Consider the following 19,887-nt stretch of genomic DNA (forward strand, 5'->3'; position numbering starts at 1 on the left):
GTCACTGCTCAAGTCCATTAAGGCTGTGTCTGTGTTGATATGTGACATATACACAGCATCAAGGTCAACAGCATTACTGTGGACATATCCAGGCATGTGCAGATAAGTAAGAACACCAGTGCAGGCAAATAGACATGCCCACATCAAGACAGCATTCACATGGAGTATGAACACTGTAATAAGGTGACACACATATATGGTGATGATATCCAATGCACAACGGGTGTTACATGTGTGTGACACAAACACATCAGTCGTGTCCGTGTCATGATGATTTGCAAAGATAACTGTGCAGATGTACTAAATGTCATAGAAATGTATGTGCAGCAGTATCTCTGTACAACTCTTAAACTGAGACCTGTCACCATCATTATGTCTTACAGATAATGCCTCGTACATGCCTTCCAGCGTACAGCCGCCAGGAGGATGATGTCCTCATCCCGTACCTCCATGAGAACTACGAGGTGTTGTTCAGCCATGTGCCACAGCATGCTGAGCAGTGGGATGACCTGTGGCAGGATCTTCGCAGGAGGCTGAACATTGTGGGTGGCCATAACCGCACCTACCAGCAGGTGCGCAGACACTGCACGGACTTGATATGACATGCAAAACAGCGTGCCACTGCAATTGCCAGGGAACAAGGTGGAACAGGTGGTGGGCCACCAACCCAGCCCCCACTCACACACACCGAGGAGCTACTGGCCAGTCTGGGGACACCCTCAGAACAGCATCTACAAACACTAGCTGCAATTGTGGAGGTGGGTGTCTCCCAACCAAAAAGCCTGGAGTTACCTGGTAAGTCAGTACTGCCCATATGGCTATTATATCCCATTTAGTTGCATGTGTCACTGTACAGTATGTAAAGTAACAACATATGCAAGGTATGTGGACACACATGCTGCATACTACAGTATGCTACCCTGTGTAAGCACACATGTGCATACTATATGCTATTATACAGGCAAATGTGTTAACATGCACAGTGCACCCTGTGGCTGTCATACAGTCATGGATAATGTTCATACTGCTGTGTCACCCCTATACAGGTACCTCTGGCGTGCCGCACAGACATGAGTCCGTTGCAGGTGAGACTGTCATCAGTATCAGGTATGTTAAAGCATAGATCTATTTGCCATGTGGCCAGTTCACACTTGCACACTTGATGTTCATTCCAGTCATGATATACAGGTCGCAGCACCCATCATTCACACAGGCCACCCATGTGCAATATATACAAACGAAATGATACACCACCTTGAAATCACAGTATTTGTCATTGCTACATGTGTGGTCAGCTGTGCATATAATGGTGGAGGTGTTCTACAATGGAGGCATATGTAGTATGCATTGGAACAACATGTGTGGTACGCAAACAGTACCACACAGTGAGCTGTGATATGGGCAGCCCACAGGTGTCACCATTGTGTTGTATGCCCCTGCATTGGGTGTACACATTGTGATGTGCCTTCTGACATGTCCCAGACATGTAGTGTTCTGGCTGCAATATTGTCACACTATCCCATGACCCATACCCCACATACCAAACATACAACCCGTTGTCTTCATAGCCATGTGGATTATGACATATCTGACATCTATGGGTGTATGTCATATGTGACAACACAGACATGTGAGATAGATGGCCATCACACATATTTGGCCAACACATGTGCACACATGGCCATGTGGTCTGGCCAGAGACACGTAGCCACACAGTAGATGTGATGTGTATAAACCATGTTGCACATTGTCCACACATGGTCCACTTATAGCCTTAGTTGACTGATTATACAGTTGATGTGGTACACTGGACATCCTAACAGCCTGTGCATAGCTAGTGGAGGTGTCACTGAAGTCTACCATATAAGATCAGTTGAACATCACGACTGTGTCATAGCATGACAGTAGTCACCTGTACAGCTTCCACAGACATTGACACCACATCAGGCCACAGATACTGTACATTTCCCTTGCTGCTGTAGGACATCACCGTTAGCTGTGCACCTCGTGTGTGTGTGGTACATCAATGTCATGTGGGAAATGGTGAATTGACATGTCCGCTATGTGTGGGCATGGTTGCCAGACAGCTGAGACCCTGTAGTTGTTGTGCAGGGGTGTCAGCTGTAGGTCCTCCAGTGACCTGTCACTTGACACAGCATGGTTTGGGGTGCATACTCCTCAGCATCGTGGGTCACAATCCACAGTTATGTCATGGGTATGCATGCAGTTATGGCTATGCAATGTGTACATATTATGCATTGTACAGCAATATAGATGCCTTATGATGCCATGCAATGGCACAGTGTCTGTACTTCACACTGTATAGCAATGTAGATGGCTCACACTACCCTTCCATGCTCATGCACATTTGCTAAACATGCATTCTATCTGTAGGGCATACAGACAACACCGCAATGTGATGCCCATTACGATGCTGTACATGTGTCAGGACACCATTGTGTCAGACATGTATGCATGTTAATGCACACATCAGCAGAGTACATGTCAAGGTCACGTCAGCCATGTGTACTGTTAACCTGTTCTGGTCCACATGGTGTATCACGGGGATGCATGCATACTACCATGATTGTGTGAACTGCATGGCTACTGATATGACACCTGCTTGCTGTAGTGTGCACACCAGGGAGGTATGCTTACTAACACTATTAACGTCTGAGCTGCATGCCCTCTGCTGTACTACAGGCATGCTGCATGCCATCTGTCAAATCACATGCATGGTGTGTCTGTGTGTGTCTGTGTGTGTGTCTGTGTGTGTGTGTCTATTGTAATTTAGAGTCTTTCTTTGCATTCACAGGTGATATAGGTGCGTTACCCTCCTGCGGTCCATCTGATGTTAGTGTCCCCACAGATACTAGCAGTGATGAACATATGCATGAGGTATAGGCAGGGTTGTCAGGGGCTGAATCTGTGCCAATGGTTGCCATCTCAGCTATGTCCCCCTCTTCTGTTGCCAACACATACCGCATCACCAATGGCCATAGAGAAAGGACAGTCAGTGTCTGTTAGCATAGAACAGGAATGTGTGGTGGCTACAGAAGGTGTGTCTACACATCATGGTGTCAGTGTAATGACTGCAGATGTGCCACACAGGCATGTGGCCGGTGCTGCTTGTAGGAGGACCTCTGGCAGACATGCACCTGCAGGACAGAGCGCAGCAGCTGGTATCACCAGACGCATGTTCCAGACAGTAATGGCGGCACAGGCATGTGCTGAACGGCAGACCAGAGAAGGGCAGAGGCTGCAGTCCGTATCCTAAATGACAACATCCAGGCATTGGCAAATGCTCAACAGCAGATTGTTGATGTTCTGGACAGGCGATTGGGTGACATGGTCGGAATGCTTGACCATGGCATGGCAATCCACGTGCATGAGCTGTCTGTGCTGGAACATCTGGTAGGAGTGAGGCATAGGCCAACTGGACATAGGCCAACCACACCACCTAGTGCAGGTCAATGTGAGCGTGCCACCTCACATGCCCGCTCCCATAGTGCCAGTAGCAGTAGCAGTGCAGCTGGTGCTGCGCTGTCCACACCAGGACACAGCAGGCCATGTGGATGTGGCCCTGGACGTTCCCAGTGGGGACACGGTTCCAGTGGACATGTGTCATCGGACAGTAGCTAATCTGTATCTCCGCCTGGTAGTGCCAGTGCAACCCCTAGCAGGCACAGGTCAAGTGGCCGTGGCCGAACACAGTGAGCTGTACAACCTGGTCTGTACAATCTGGAGCTGTCAATAATACCCCTTGTAGGCCTCACAAAAGGCAGAACTGTGTGCACACATACACGCACACAGCATAGACATCTGTAGGGCACAACAACACCCACATGCATACTGAACACACATGTCCAATCATATCACTGGCCCTTACCCACACACATGATGTCATCCGTTGGTGCAGCCTATGCCCCTGGCAAACATTATCACCCTGTACATATGATGAAGCCTGTGCCACATCCCTGTCATCCACACCATCGGTGCAGGGACATGCTCAAATGGTCTGATGCACAGGGTGAACAGAATAGTGAGAAGTGTATTTTACATTAGTTGTGTAAGAATAGTGAGAGAAGTGTATATTACATTAGTTGTGTGAGAATAGTGAGAGACGTGTATATTACATTAGTTGTGTACTGTTGACATGCACCAGACATACCATGTAGTACAGGTTTAGCATGCATTGTTATATGTTCACAGTATGTGTCATGGTAACAACAGTAACAGCATGTTGGTAATGATGCCCTGGTTCCCACCTTATAGTCTACTTGCATGTGCCTACAGGTAGCACTGTTTGCAGTCTCCCATGTGTAACTGTGCAGTACTCACAGGCACATATGGCAATATCAGCATGCTATACATAGCCTCAGCCTGACTGTCGGAAAGTCTAACATACCAGAGATGTCCACACATATACTGATCCAGAAGCATGTCGGCAGTTTAATAGGCTACAGTCGCTAGAGACATGACATCCATACCAGGTCACATCACAGGTATGTTGACATGGTGCAGGGGTTGTACACAGCGGTCTGGCCAATGATAATGTTAGAGGCCACTTGATAGCATGAGGCCTCACTGTGTAGCAGTAATACCCTGTCACATTACAGGAACATGCTCACACTAACGGGGTCAACAACACTATAACGCACACCCCATAGTGTTGAGGTGAGGACCCTTGCCTATGTTGACATCACCATCACAGTACTGTGCACCCACACGATGCGACACAGAGAAAGAACATGTACAGGTAGCCAGTGCGGCTGAGACCGATGGCATCAGCAGGGTAGTGGACTGCATCACTATGAGGGGTTAGGGATCCTGTGTGTTCTGTATGGTAGCATGCACCCTCACTCCATGCACCAGACAGCCATACATACCTACATACACACACACATTATGGAGACCACAAATGTCGTACACATTTGGATAGCTGATGTGTGTGATACACACACCACACCTGCCTACGTCATGCTTTCCACACTGCAGTATGTACAGATCTCTACAACAGTGTACAGGGCTGTGTGACAATTGGGTTGTATTCCACACCATATGTGGCATATATGGTCACACAAGCAAACACACATGGCAGTACTGTAAATGATACACCGGCTATATGATGATACGTCTGACAGACATGCAGCAGTATTGGCCACATTATGTGTACCAACGCTACCTTCGGCAATTGTGCCACTATATGCACACGGGAGGATGTAAGTGTTACAGGTGTCAAGTGACGTACTGTTGGTAACACCCGACCACTGTGTAGGTGTTATGTCTCCACCGTCAAGTAACGGTAACATAGCGTACTGTTTGCACATGTCATGGTTGGATGGCGTGTGACACACCTGTGAGCCGTCCCCGGCATACATCCATCTACACAGGTGCATCACCACTTTATGTACATCCATCCATCCATACCTGCTGTACATCCTACCATACTGTCAGTAAGCCACCATATACAGGTGTCAATGATGCGGCTGCATTGCAACTGCATGTTGTAGTTAGGCACAGATGAGTTACTTACATCAGCTACTGTACATGCATGGTAGCTGCATGCACACTACAGATTGTACATGTGTGTTGGTCCTACATGCCTGTCATGTAGCCATGTTTCTATGTATTGCAATTGGTGGACATGTGTGTTGACATACATAACACATGGACTGTTGTATATGATGAGTGTCATGGGTAACTAGTACACAGGGAATGTGTCCTCGGTCAACATTGCTACCTCATGTACTGTTAGCATTCAACAGCCATGGACCCACCTTCCATTTGCGTGCATATGATTGCTGTAGCCACTTGTCTGCACAGAGGACAGCTAAACCTATGCTATGTACATATGTGTTGTGTGTGTGGTCCATGCACATATCCACTGCAATTACATGTATGACATAGCCAAACATGTGTGTTTGTTGGTGTACAGCGACAGTCATCTGTCACAGCTGTGTAAGACCCAGGGCCCCTGGTATGTGTAGTGCCGACCTGGTAATGTACAGTGGTATCATTGCAATGCATAACACATGATGAAACCCTGTCGGTACATGTGTAGTCTGCACAGTTGCTGTAGACCCATGTACAGTCCACTGGTCATGAGTTACACGGTGTTGTGTTAATGTATGACTGTGTATTGCTGGTCCAATGACATGGTGATGTGTGATGGCTACATTGTAGATTGTGGTGTGTACCTCTGTGATTTGCACCAGAGACATCTGTGATAGCTCCTGAGTGTGTACTGGTCAATACATGTGAGTGGCCTTCATGTACATGGGAACAGTAATACCATACTGTGCCCTTCTGTGTTTAGAATCCATGTGCATGCAAGACGGCCCTTTGCAACTGCTGTGTGAGCATGCCCAGTACGTCGTTGTGTAGATGGACACACAGTACATTCCAAACTGTGCCCTTCCATGATTAGAATCCGTGTGCATGCAAGACGGCCCTTTGCAACTGCTAAGTGTGTGAGCATGCCCAGTACGCAGTTATGTAGATGGACACACAGTACATTCCAAACAGACGTGTGATACTAAGCATGTCATGGCCTAATGGCATGGCCACTGACATCCTGTATGGTGATGGTGGTCATCCAGGCAACAGATGTCCATTTTCAATGTCACGATGGATGCCTACATTGAACACACTGGTTGCTGTCTCGAAGGGTGTACTGTCTGTGGTGCGTCCCGTATCTATGTAGTGTTGTAGTGCTCCATAGATATTTAGTTGCCCCGATCACAGCACTGCCATGTGTTTGTCTACGTCTACCTTGGGACAGGAATATGCTTTCAGACTGCTCACTCTCTAAACATTCCCTATCGGCGTCTTTGCCTTTGCGGATGATGTCACCCATCTAGAAGTATGCCTCTGGGAATGCTTTGTTCAGTAATCTTGGTAGCGCGTTCTGTAAATGCATACTGCTGTAGTGTGATAAGGTAGTTAGGTGTATGTTCAACTCCCAGCCCTGCCAAGTGTGTGTGTTTCCAGCTGCCTGGGGACACAGTAATGCTTTTAGATGCCTCACAACACATACATTCCCTATTGGCATCTTTGCCTTTGTGGATGATGTCACCCACCTAGAAGTATGCCTCTGGGAGTGCTTTGTTCAGTAATCTCGGTAGCGCATTTTGTACATGCATAATGCTGTAGTGTGATAAGGTAGTTAGGTGTATGTTCAACTCCCAGCCCTGCCAAATGTGTGTGTGTGTGTGTGTGTGTGTGTGTGTGTGTGTGTGTGTGTGTGTGTGTGTGTGTGTGTGTGTGTGTGTTTCCAGCTGCCTGGGGACACAGTAATGCTTTTAGATGCCTCACAACACATACATTCCCTATTGGCGTCTTTGCCTTTGTGGATGATGTCACCCACCTAGAAGTATGCCTCTGGGAGTGCTGTGTTCAGTAATCTCGGTAGCGCATTTTGTACATGCATAATGCTGTAGTGTGATAAGGTAGTTAGGTGTATGTTCAACTCCCAGCCCTGCCAAATGTGTGTGTGTGTGTGTGTGTGTGTGTGTGTGTGTGTGTGTGTGTGTGTGTGTGTGTGTGTGTGTGTATGTTTCCAGCTGCCTGGGGACACAGTAATGCATTTAGATGCCTCACAACACATACATTTCCTATCGGCATCTTTGCCTGATGATGTCACCCACCTAGAAGTATGCCTCAGGGAGTGCTGTGATCAGTAATCTCGGTAGTGCATTCTGTAAATGCGTAATGCTGTAGTGTGATAAGGTAGTTAGGTGTATGTTCAACTCCCAGCCCTGCCAAGTGTGTGTGTGTGTGTGTGTGTGTATATATATATATATATATATATATATATATATATATATATATATATATATATATTTGTAATATGTATGTGGATATTAGCACTATTGAATGTGCTGCATTATCTGTACGTGATCATCTTGGATGTATCTAAATTTGCGATGGCTCTGTGGTAGTGCACATACTGTGTGCTGTAGTGATCCTGGGTTATAGTTGTGTAGTGACCAGTTATTTTGTTGCTGGGTATTACAAGGGACATTGAAAACAATGATAGTACAGAACCTTTAAACAGTGGTGTGTACATCTCAGCAACAGTCAGCAGTGGTTATTACTTTGGAGGATGAGTATGGCTCATATAACTATGTATTAATTTTATTTTTTATTTATTTATTTTATTTTACATTTGTTGACCGGGCTAGTCTAGCTGGATTTAATTCCATTTTCAGTAGAGGCCCGGGGAGAAAAGCTCCACACAAAATACAACGATATTATATGTTAGTAATAAGCAAATTATTAACAAAATCTAACAAAAAGACAAGCCACACTAAATTCTAGGAGACAAAACGACAGAGTCAGATTACAGAGCATATTAATTAATGGAATAAAAGTGGACACCAAAATGGTAGCATGTAGTAAAAGAAAGATATTAGAGTACAAGCAACAAGAAGAAAAGAGGGAGTAACACAAAAGTTAGAAGAGTGGAAGAGGGAGTAGAACGGTCGAGAGGTGAAGAGTCAACAGAGAAGACAAAGAGAAGAGAGGGGAGAGAATGAGAGGAGTAGGTCCGAGCATAAAAGGAATCCAAAGGGCACAGGATAATTTTGGTAGTAGCTTAACAAGAAATGATATGAGTAGATGAAAAGAGGGAGTAACACAAAAGTTAGAAGAGAGGAAGAGGCAGTAGAACAGTCGAAAAGTGAAAAGTCAAAAGAGAAGACAAAGAGAAGAGAGGGGAGAGAAAGAGAGGAGTAGGTCTAAGCAAAGAAGGAGTCCAAAGGGCACAGGGTAATCTTGGTAGTAACTTAACTGATAAGTTAAACATAAGAGTAGATGAAACGATAGGGGTATTGTATCCATTAAATGACAATACTATGCAAATCAGGTTAACATTACTGACACCTGTTTATCCACAGGTTGTGATACAGATCCCAAGAATGTATGTGTATACATTGACAGGTGCAGGACTGGAATATTGTTGAATGCATGGAGGGGTGTCCATGGCCAGAAATGGTGATTTGTACAGCCTGGCAGGTACAGTCTGTGACTGTCCCACAACCTCCAGTATATGGCTGACACATGCTGAAATTGTGTACATGCAGACACACACACATAAAACAAACAGCTAGGGATTACACATACACACACACATTGCATCAACATTGGGCTATGCAAAACCCGTTGTCCCTCTCACACACACAAATACATACACATTGATTGGATGGCTCAATGACAGGCTCTGGAAAAGAAACTACATACCCTGTGCATATGATGGCACCTGTGCCACCTTTTGTAATGTGTAACATTGATGCAGGTACAGACTAACATGGTGCTGATGCACAGGGTGGTGTCATAGCACTGTAATAATGTTAAAATGTTGTTAACACAAAGTGTGATTTCGTTCTAGGTGTATGTAAGCAGGCATGATGCATTACAGCTATGATCATCAATGTAGTATAGTGTACAGCACTGTTAATTCTGAAGATGTATTATCCATCCATGTGCCATTTTACTGATGTGTGTAGTATTGGCAGCATGTGTTTCAGAGTGTGCAGTATGTGTGTGATGTGTGTAGTACAGATTTTCATGTACTTATTTGTGAACATGGTGAAGGTGCACTGTCTGCATGTACATGTATAGTGGACACATTGGAATGGTGACATGCCCTGTATTACACACTGTTAACACTTCATAGTTTTTATTGGTGGCCAGTATGCATTATACTACACATATTGTTGTACTTGTCTACACATGTGTGATTGTTATGGTTTTACACGGTGCTGTGGGTGATACTGTTACTATCTGTGATTGTTTTGCATTATGGTAGTAGACACGTCCTCAACAGTCTGAATAACCAATTGTTATATGATATCTTCACAACTGACCCACACATGTAGGACACACAGTAGCATGTGGATCCTACATGTACTATACTATACCAGTACGCACTGGTATTGACCACCACACATTGCTGGGACCATTACTGTTTGACATATAGCCATGTTAGTTACAAGCAAAGACAATAGGGATATTCCTGTCTACATCTGGAAATTCATACTGTGGCCTACAATGCATTCTGCACATGACACAGTTATTCTACACAAGGGTATCATACAGACAGATACGTGTTATCCAACCCATGCTGTAAACCTATAAGGCTAAAAAGAGTTACTACACATACTATACCAACAGTAACACATATGTATTACACCCCAATATGTATAATGGGTAATAATGTGTACATATAGACAAGTGCTATGTCATTTGTCATTTGATATTTGCATTTACAATGGTATTTTGAAGTACATCACTGTATCACATAAGCAATGAGAGGTTTGCATGCATATCCTCCATGGTGGTTGTACAACTATGATGAATGTCCATTATTGACAGACTTTGCTGTGTTTGAACTGTTCTGCAGTAATACACATACATGAACAGTCACTTACACTATGTATATAAACTGTCATGTGTGTGTGTGTGTGTGTGTGTGTGTGTGTGTGTGTGTGTGTGTGTGTGTGTGTGTGTGTGTGTGTGTGACACAGATGACCTAGGCCACTGACAATTCTGGTACATGTAGTTGACAAGTACTTTAATGCTCCACCAGATGTGTCCAGGCACCAGAACTGTGACTTGAGCGACACAAACACATGCTAGATTAAATTTTCTGTTTGTGCGTGTGCCTCATTATGGCATTCCTGTTCATATGTGTGTGCATTTCTGATGAGTGTCATCAGCCACAGTTGAACTGCACATCCAGCATCCCCCACTAGGTGACCATGAGGGTTGTCCCCATTGTCAAATGTTTTGTACAGCTGCGTCAGATGCCACATATAGGAAGCATTGCAGCTTCCAGGGCATCCAGCACACACATTCAGTATTATGGGCTGGCCATCACACACAAACCACCACTTCATGGAGGGGAAGCCCTTGTGGATGATGTAGGCCCTACCACACTCACTGGCTGGTGCTTTGATGCATATGTGCGTGCAGTGTATTGCACACAGTACTCAGGGTATTCCACTATTGTGTGGAAAAGACACATATTGCTGCCCAATATCTCACGGGAATTGGGGATATATACATGATCACTGACATGTGCTGACATGGCATTCATGAACTGGTGCAGTACCCTGGACACTGATGTTTGTGAAATCCACATCATATCACCAGTTGATCTCTGGAAGGTACCTGTTGCTGGTATCCTTAGGGCAACACATACCTTGGTTTCCACTGGGATAGGTTTCCCTCTGTTGGTTCTGTGTGTGAGACATGGCCTGCACAGCTCCACAATCTACTGCAGGAGGTTACTGTCCACTCTATAACGCTCTACTATTTCCAGCTCATGTAGCCCCTGGTAGGTTACCCTGTGCCTGCACACTCTACTCCGTCTACTCACTGTGTGTTGCTGAGCAGCATTTACATTGGCACAACCCTCCACATGTTGCATATGCTGACGTATAATAGCAATGGCAGCCCCTAACATTATGTTGTCTCAGTTAAGCTTTTACAGTTTTCACTTCTCTTAGTATACTACAGTGTTGCAGTGTGTCTGAGAAAAACATGGTGGAATGCTGTTTGTAGAGTTGTACGCGCTGTGCTGGCCTACTGTACTGGCTGTGTAATATGCTCAGTCTGATTGTTTTCACCTGCTAGCTGTGGTAGTTATCCTTGGTTAACTTGCTGCTATTTGTTTACCTTCCTTTTCACTGTCTGTGTCCACAGTGAGCGGCGCCTCGCCTAGGAGCACAGTAAAGTGCACATCTGTTTCCACGCGCGCACACAGGCTTATACATGCGTACAAACACTTACACTGGCTTACATGACATTACACGGGCTTCAACAATCCTACACTAGCTTACTCGTTCTTCAATGTGCGCACACGAGCAGACACACGTGCATACTCTTACACTGTAGAGGCTTGGCCCATATGGCATGACAAATTGTGCTTCACTATCCACAGCCTCAATTGCATAGGATTGCCTACTAATGCTTGGTTACATCTCTGAGAGTGCGCTTCCACACATAGCAACCACTACTCAGTAGCCATCTTGTCTTCAGCTTGTCATTCACCTGCATGACGAACTAACTTTTAACTGACATTACAATTTGTATGTATATTGTACATATTTGTCTTGTTTTGTATGCACAGCGCGTACTCGCGCCGCTGCACTACACTTAAACACCGGAGATCGGGGGAGGACAACTAGAGTTTTATTAATTTCCAATGGAAAAACATGTCACCGGCCTTATATTTGGCCATTGGCATGCTTCTTCAACTAAATCCATCCTTTATTTGCAGATGACATTGCTCCGTTTAGCTACCTGCAGAACGTTACTCGGTTAACATCCGTGTACATTTTTGCACATAACTCTACTCTTGCACGGACAGCTTACTGTTTCATGTATCACAAATTTTACATCATTTGCATAGCTTTCACCTACAAATGGGGTAATTTCCATATCCTAACATTGTCCATGAAACGTTCATTTTAGGGGCTGTCTTACACGCCCCTACAGGATATTGCTGAATAGCTCGGCAGACATCTTGCCTTGCTCTACTCTTACTCTACTCGTACACGCCAGCCAAGGCTTCGTGAATCCTAGTCTAAGCTTTGCTGTGTGCTAATATGTCTATTTGTGGAGTAAGCATGGCTGTAGGTATGTTTTGACCTGCTACGTCTGTCATTTCTACAGAGCAGCTCCCACTTTCATCATTTGTAGAGGTGACAGCCCTATAGAAACTATGTGTACAGCTGTGACATTTGACAAGTCAACACATACCTGCGGTCAATACTAAACTGACTACTTCAGCGCTTTTCATACCTTCAGATTTGTCTTGTAGTAGTATGGTCGATAATACTGTTTCCTATAACATGCATCTGTTTCTGATACGAGATATGTCATTTTATTACACCACTACACACAATATAGGAAGAAATCACAGGCCAGATGCCATTACATTCCTTTTGTAGGACACACCCGCCCAGAGTGTTGTGTTCCTCACAAAAGTCAACAGGTGCTAATCAAAACATATTCCTGTATCATCTACCTTATGTGTTCGCCGGTATTTGCGCTTTCCGTCAGTGGGAGAACTCACATGCGAGTGTGGGAGACTGATCACTGTATCGGGGATACTGCATAACACCCTGAGGGACACATTTATTTTGTTTCTATTAACCTACCACATTGACTATCACAGGGCATAAGTATTCATCACATTTATCGAGGTACATGCTTTTGACTTATACATGTTTTGTCATTTGTCATCATAGGTTCATAGGTTCATAGGTTCATACTAGGCTATCTGCCCGAGGGCATTTACAAGCCTAGCCCATAGTTTTGTGGCTTACGCCAACCCTTTAGTTTGGAGAAACTATGCCCATTATTTTGCAGTGCCTCTGTCGAGCAGTGACACTGAGGTAATCCCTGGGGTGTATCTGAGATCTCCCATCCATTGGTCAAGATTCCTCTTGAACAAGGCCAGCGAGGTGCTCTGCCTCACATATACCGGGATTTTGTTCCACAGCATAGGGAGTCTTTGGGTGATGAATCTATCCCTCCAGCACGTCCTATTAATAACCGTGTCAAGGTTTAAGTCTCCCGCCCTTATGGCTCTGAGGGATCTAGATTTTTTGAGGTGAAGCATGTTCATCAAATCTGGGTTTGACATGGCCTTGTATGTCAGGCACAGGTCACCTCTGAGCAAGTGGTAGGCAACTGAATAGAGCTGGAGTTCTTTCAGTCGGGCAGCATAAGACAGATTTTTGAGACCCTTTATCCTTTTGGTGAGGAACTTCTGTGGCCTCTCCAGCTGCTGCAAGTGTCGGGTCAGATACATTCCGAATGGAGCATTGTACTCGATCATTGGTCTGATGAGTGATGAGTATAGGGAGACTATGACCTCCCTTGATCTAGATGTGAATCCTTTCATGATAAGGTGGGCAATGTAGAAGGTCTTCCTAACTACTTTAGCAATATGAGTGTCGAATGAAAGGCTACTGTCAACCTGGGTCCCCAGGTCCCTGATAACTTCTTCTGTGCTCAGTGGATTGCCACCTATATGGTAGCTAGGGGTAAACTTGTTTTTCCCGAAGGGTATGACTATGCATTTCTTGGCATTTAACTTTAGGCCATGGCTCTGGCACCAGTTATCCGTTTCTGTGAGACCCTTCTGAAGGATATCTGTGTCAGATGTGTTTTCGACTCACGGCCAGTTTGCAGTCATCTGCAAACTTTGTCAGCCATAACCCTCCTGTGTTTGCTTGTACTTCAGAAAAGTAGATGCCAAACAAGAGTGGGCCCAGGACTGAGCCCTGTGGGACACCACTTGTGACAGGCTTTGAGTCTGACATGGCGCCAGCAACTCTGACCCTGTGGGTTCTGTCACTCAGCCAGTTTGCAACCCATCTTGTGATGTATGGGTTTACATTTAAGCTGATGAGTTTTTCAATGATACCCGAGTGGGGTATTGTATTGAAGGCCTTAGCCAGGTCGAGAAAGGCTGTATGGACTGCCTTTCCCTCATCAATGGCCTTGGTGACTGTCTCGAAAAAGTCAACCAAGTTTAAAAGGCATGATCTGCCTTTGACAAAGCCAAACTGGGTTGGATCCAAAGTCTGCAAATTCCCTATGTCTTTATTTATGAGATCCATTATGATCCTCTCCATGGCTTTGCAGATAAGGCTTGTCAAGCTAATGGGACAGTAATTTCCAGGGTCGGTGGAGGCACCGCCTTTGTGAAGTGGGACCACAGTCGCTGTGCGCCACTCCTGGAGTGCGTATCCGAGGTGAGACTAAGATTAAACAGCTGTCCTAACTGCGGGTTTAATTCCTCGTTGAGTTCGTGGAGCACACAGCCGGGGACACCATCAGGTCCCATGGATGCTGTGTTTTTTGCCTTGGAGAGAGCAGTTCTCACCTGGGCATTAGAGATGTTTGGGGGGCTACAATCATTTGGTATAAATATCTCTCCTTTTGGGGGGGAGGTGGGGGGAGTTTGCCCTGACCTGTCAACCAGTATGTTGGCAATGTCTGTAGGATCAGTAATCTTCACATCATTTTGAACTAATTCTGAGCATATCTGGGAGTTTCCTCCCAGGTTTCTAACATAGCTAAAGAATGCCTTATGATTGTCTTTTGAGTCCTTAGCTATTTTTCTCTCAAAATTAGCTTTGGATGATTTGATGAAAGCTCTTAGCTTTTTACTTATAGTGATCAGCGGTGTCTTACCTTTTAAGGATTTTGCTCTATCTTGTAGTAGCTTCCTCCTTTTGTTGTAGAGTTTGTTTATGGCTGGGGTCCACCAGACTGGATGCTTACCTTTGGTACAAAGAGTCTTTGTTTTGCTTGGGATTGCCTGATCCATGCAGCCCTGCAGGTGCTGGTAGAAGGCATTTGTAAGTGATTCAGCGGCTTGAGTAATGTTTACTGCCAGCTTGGGGGCCTTAAAGGAGACCACACTAGTCTTTAGAAGTGTGAAGTCGGCTTTCGAGAAGTTCTTTACTGTGGTCTTTTTTATTTCAGGTGGGGGCGGGATGAGGACCTCCAGCGAGATTAGTTTGTGATCTGATCTCACCATTGAGGGGTATACTTCCGGTGTTGAACATTGTGCTCCCATGTTCGTGATGATGAGATCAAGTATGTTTTCTCCTCTTGTGGGGATGGTGACTAGTTGTTCCATGGCATTTGAGTTTATGAATTCCAGGAACTTTTGGGCTCGAGTGTTTGGGCTTGAGTAGTGTTCCCAGTCTATATTAGGGTAGTTGAAGTCACCTAGTATGATGGTGTTTGGAGATACAGTTATCCTCCAGTGTTTTCAGGAAAGCCATGTGAGGTTCCTGAGTTTGCGAGGTGGCCTGTAACATGCTACAAATTGCAGAGCAGTCTTGCCTATGGTTAGTTGCACCTGGATGGTCTCCGATGCATCGTGCGTTGCCACCAATCTTGAGGTGTGGGTGTCCTTGATGAATATGGATACCCCCCCTCCTTTCTTGGTATTGTCCGGATTTTGGGGCCGGAACGCATGATATGAGGTAAAACCTGATAGTGCTGGGGTGCTCTCAGGAGCCTTGAACCAGGTTTCTGTCACAGCACAGACATCGATGTTCTCCATACTGAGAAGGGCCTTGAGTGCATCTTGAGGTTGAGACTTCTGGCATTGAGCAGCATTACCCTTAGTTTTTTTTCTTTATTGTGTTCTAGGGTGGTAGGTTTAGAATTTGAGCCTTGCCTAAAAAAGGCACTATGGGGGTGGCAAGAGCCTTTGCCAAAATCTGGAATCCCAGGGGTGACAGGTGCAAGCCGTCCCTTGCGAAGCAGCATGGCTTTTCCAGCATGTCATCCCAGGCAGACAGACATTAGATCCCCTTTGAATGACACCAGAGTTAAAGCCAATTGTTAAAGCTGATCATCTTATCTCTGTATTGTGGCATCATTCTTGGTGAAGGTAGGATACTGCTCAAGGTCAGGGTCATACCTGCTTGGGCTACATAATCAGAGAGCTCCTCAATTTCTCTTTTCATGTAGTCCAAGGAGGTATGTCTCAGGTCGTTTACACCAGCGTGGACAATGACTGAGTCATTTTTGTACCTGCTGTTGAGAGACCTGAGTGCTTGCGTTATGTGGCGGATTCTAGCGCCCGACAGGCAGCTTACTGTGACCTTCTCCTTACTCAGTCTGGTGAGTGGGACGTCAGTGTGTCTGACTATGGAGTCACCAATGACTAGTGTGTCTGGCATTGTGTTTGGCCTTATGTGCTGTGACTGCTTGACACTCTGACTGTGTGGTCTATGTGTTGCAGGTGTTGTGTTCTGAGGTGGTAGTTGTTTGGGTGTCTGCTTTGGTGGCCTCTGCTGTTTTGGTAGATTTTTGATCAGAGCCTCCGAGTATGTCTTTGTGTGTTTATGTGTATGATTTGAGGTTGTGATGGTACTATGTGAGACTGGTTCTATAGTGTGTGTGGTTACCTTCTCCTCCTGTCTGGCCTTGCCAGTCCTATGTTGAGAGAGCTCAGCCTCCAGTTTGGCCGTATAGTTGCATCTCTCGCATGTATTTGTGTTTTGTGGGAGTTGGAGAGGGTTGTCTGTGTACATGAGGCAATTGTAACATTGCCTCAATATTCCCAGGTTCACCAGCTGAGCAGGAGAGGACATTAGCAACTGATCCCTCGACATGCTAGAAGGAATAGACAAAAAAACTTAAAAAAGGTTCCGGGGGATGTGGGTGACTGAGAAATGGGGTTTGCCTTTTTGGGGTACTATCTATAACAAGAATGCTGTATCAAGGTGATAAGTACTGTAGGAGCAAGTGCTGGGCTTTCTTCACACCTGTCCACCTAATCTCACTAGTTCTATACATTTATTTAGGACAGGGTTACCTTCATACCTCTCAACTGTACACATTTTGGGTAAATGTCCCTAACTTAGACTTATAATTCTGTTCCTTTTTTAATAATATTGTGCCTTTCTGGTAATTTAGTGGCAAGTCATTAGGGACTGTGGGGTTAGACAATAATGACAGACATTAGTAGTTTATAATTAATAACCCTCAAAACATTCATACTAATGAATGATCCATTATTCTATCAACGTTCTGACTTTGTAAGAGGAATATTTGAAATATTCCCTATTTGTACTTATTTTAAAATGCCTTTGTCCAGATGTCTTATTCTGAAGGATTGAGAGGTATAGTTACCATTTTAGTCGTATGCATGTATGTCCATGATAATCACTTACAAGACACTGATATAAGTCCCTACGTCTTCCCCCAGTAGTTTACACAATATCCAGTTGATGGGTTCTTCATTTTTGGAAGATATAGGCGTGTGCTATACCCACATAGGAATATTAATCACTCCCATGGGGCGGACCTCATAAATCTGTGCCAACCAACACCTAGGCACCTAGGCCCATTATTGCATACCCATTTCTAACAGACCTGACACCCCTCCACAGTAGTTATAACACATATTTAATGTGAGCGATAATAAAGTATCAAGACACTTCTAAGCACTATCCACTCTCCACGTATCGGGACATATGTCATACATTCTGTCAACCCATGTGTTATTACACTTGCACAACCTACTGTTGCATGTACAGCTATATTGTAGTTGTGGATGACACTTCTTTGCAGCAATCATTACAGGACAGTGTCTGCATAGATTCACAATTTTTTGGGGTCCTGCAAAGGACACCTATATCCATGTTTAAAGAGTAGGACTTGCAGATCTGGCACACTGGTACTTTCCGGGCAATGGTTTTGAAAGCAGCAGTGTATTTACCTTAATTGCATGTCTGTATGTCTATCCATACTAGCTATGATGTAACCTATTTATGTACATGTGTTATATCTATGAGGACATTTGTTCATATGTTTGTTATGTATATATCAATTAATATTGTATGTGTTTGTGTGTGTATGTTTATATATATATATATATACATATATATATATATATATATATATATATATCTATACATATATATATATATACAGATATATATATATATATATATATATATATATATATATATATATATATGTACATTCTTTATTTCATATATTTATTTAGTTTAAGTCTGTGGATATATATCTATACACAAATGTATATATCCATATATAGACATAACGTGTAGAAAACAGCATTCATTTGCTATGCTGTGAGCGGATTAGACACACGCAGGCGCACTTGCATTTTCTTATTGTGGGTTATGCGCAGGCGCACTTGCATATCCTTATTGTGGGTTACATATGTTTACTAAGTCTTTGTGCTTATGTGGGCTTTATTACTTGTGACAATACCAGTACAATATCTGTAATCCAGTTAACGGACATAGGCGAAACACACGTTCACCTTTACATATTTAAATGTCTGTACAGCACAGATGCATTCATTACACTTTAACATTATATGTGCTGTAGTCGTAGTTGAACCGGGACTGCATTCACGTTGGCCGGATGCTGTAACCACTATACTCTTGGTGTTCTGACTCATTTATATGCATACCCATAGTACATAGCTACATTAACATATGCCTCACCGCTTCACTTACGACACAGGCATCCATTCTCCTGCTGGGAAAAATGCGGTACTACATATTACACATTCCTTATTCCCTACTGCTCTGGACCCAAGCTGCATATTTAATCACTCCAGGGATATTCAGAACCCCAAGGCTTATAGTCCTCACACATATAAGTCTTTAATTGTCAGGGTGTTCATGTGGTGATCTGGGTTTAGGCTTGTCCGCCTGGTGAACGGAACTGCCCTGACCATGTTCAAATGTCAGACAAAGCACATGGACAGAGTTTGTCCATTTTAAACATTTTACCTGTGTTTACAGACACAGGTGTTTGGGCACCTGTCAGTAGCTTATAATGTTGGCAATACATAATATGGGTGGGGGTGGTTAAAATGTTACAAAGTGGTGTTCCCATCACATTTGACTATTTCCTGTATTCCTTTATATGAGGACTATTATTTTGGACATGAATTAACTATGAATTAACTATAGGTATGCAGCAGTACAGTAAACAAATGTGAAGGTTTGTTACTGTAAAAATGTACGGACCTTGTAATACTCGGGGACTACCCCACATCCTTCACAACATTTCATGCTAATGTACATACTATTATTCTGTGAACTTTCAAAGTTTGTGAGAGCAGTATTTACATCTGTCCCTATTTGTCCATCCATCATTTTAGGCTTTGTCAAGATTTTGTTGCTGTAATAGGTTGAGAGGTGTGGTGTTGGTATGTGATTGAGTTGAATATATACTGTTGATAATTCATGTGGGGAGTAGGGTACCACCTGTCCCTCTTTGTGAGGGGAAGTCCCACTTTGGACAGTTGTGTCCTGCGACAAAACCTACGACATGGCAAATGTCCTGAGATTTTAA

Source organism: Protopterus annectens, chromosome 10.part0 (assembly GCF_019279795.1).
Source record: "Protopterus annectens isolate FY-2018-M chromosome 10.part0, PAN1.0, whole genome shotgun sequence".
In the NCBI taxonomy this organism is placed as follows: Eukaryota; Metazoa; Chordata; order Ceratodontiformes; family Protopteridae; genus Protopterus; species Protopterus annectens.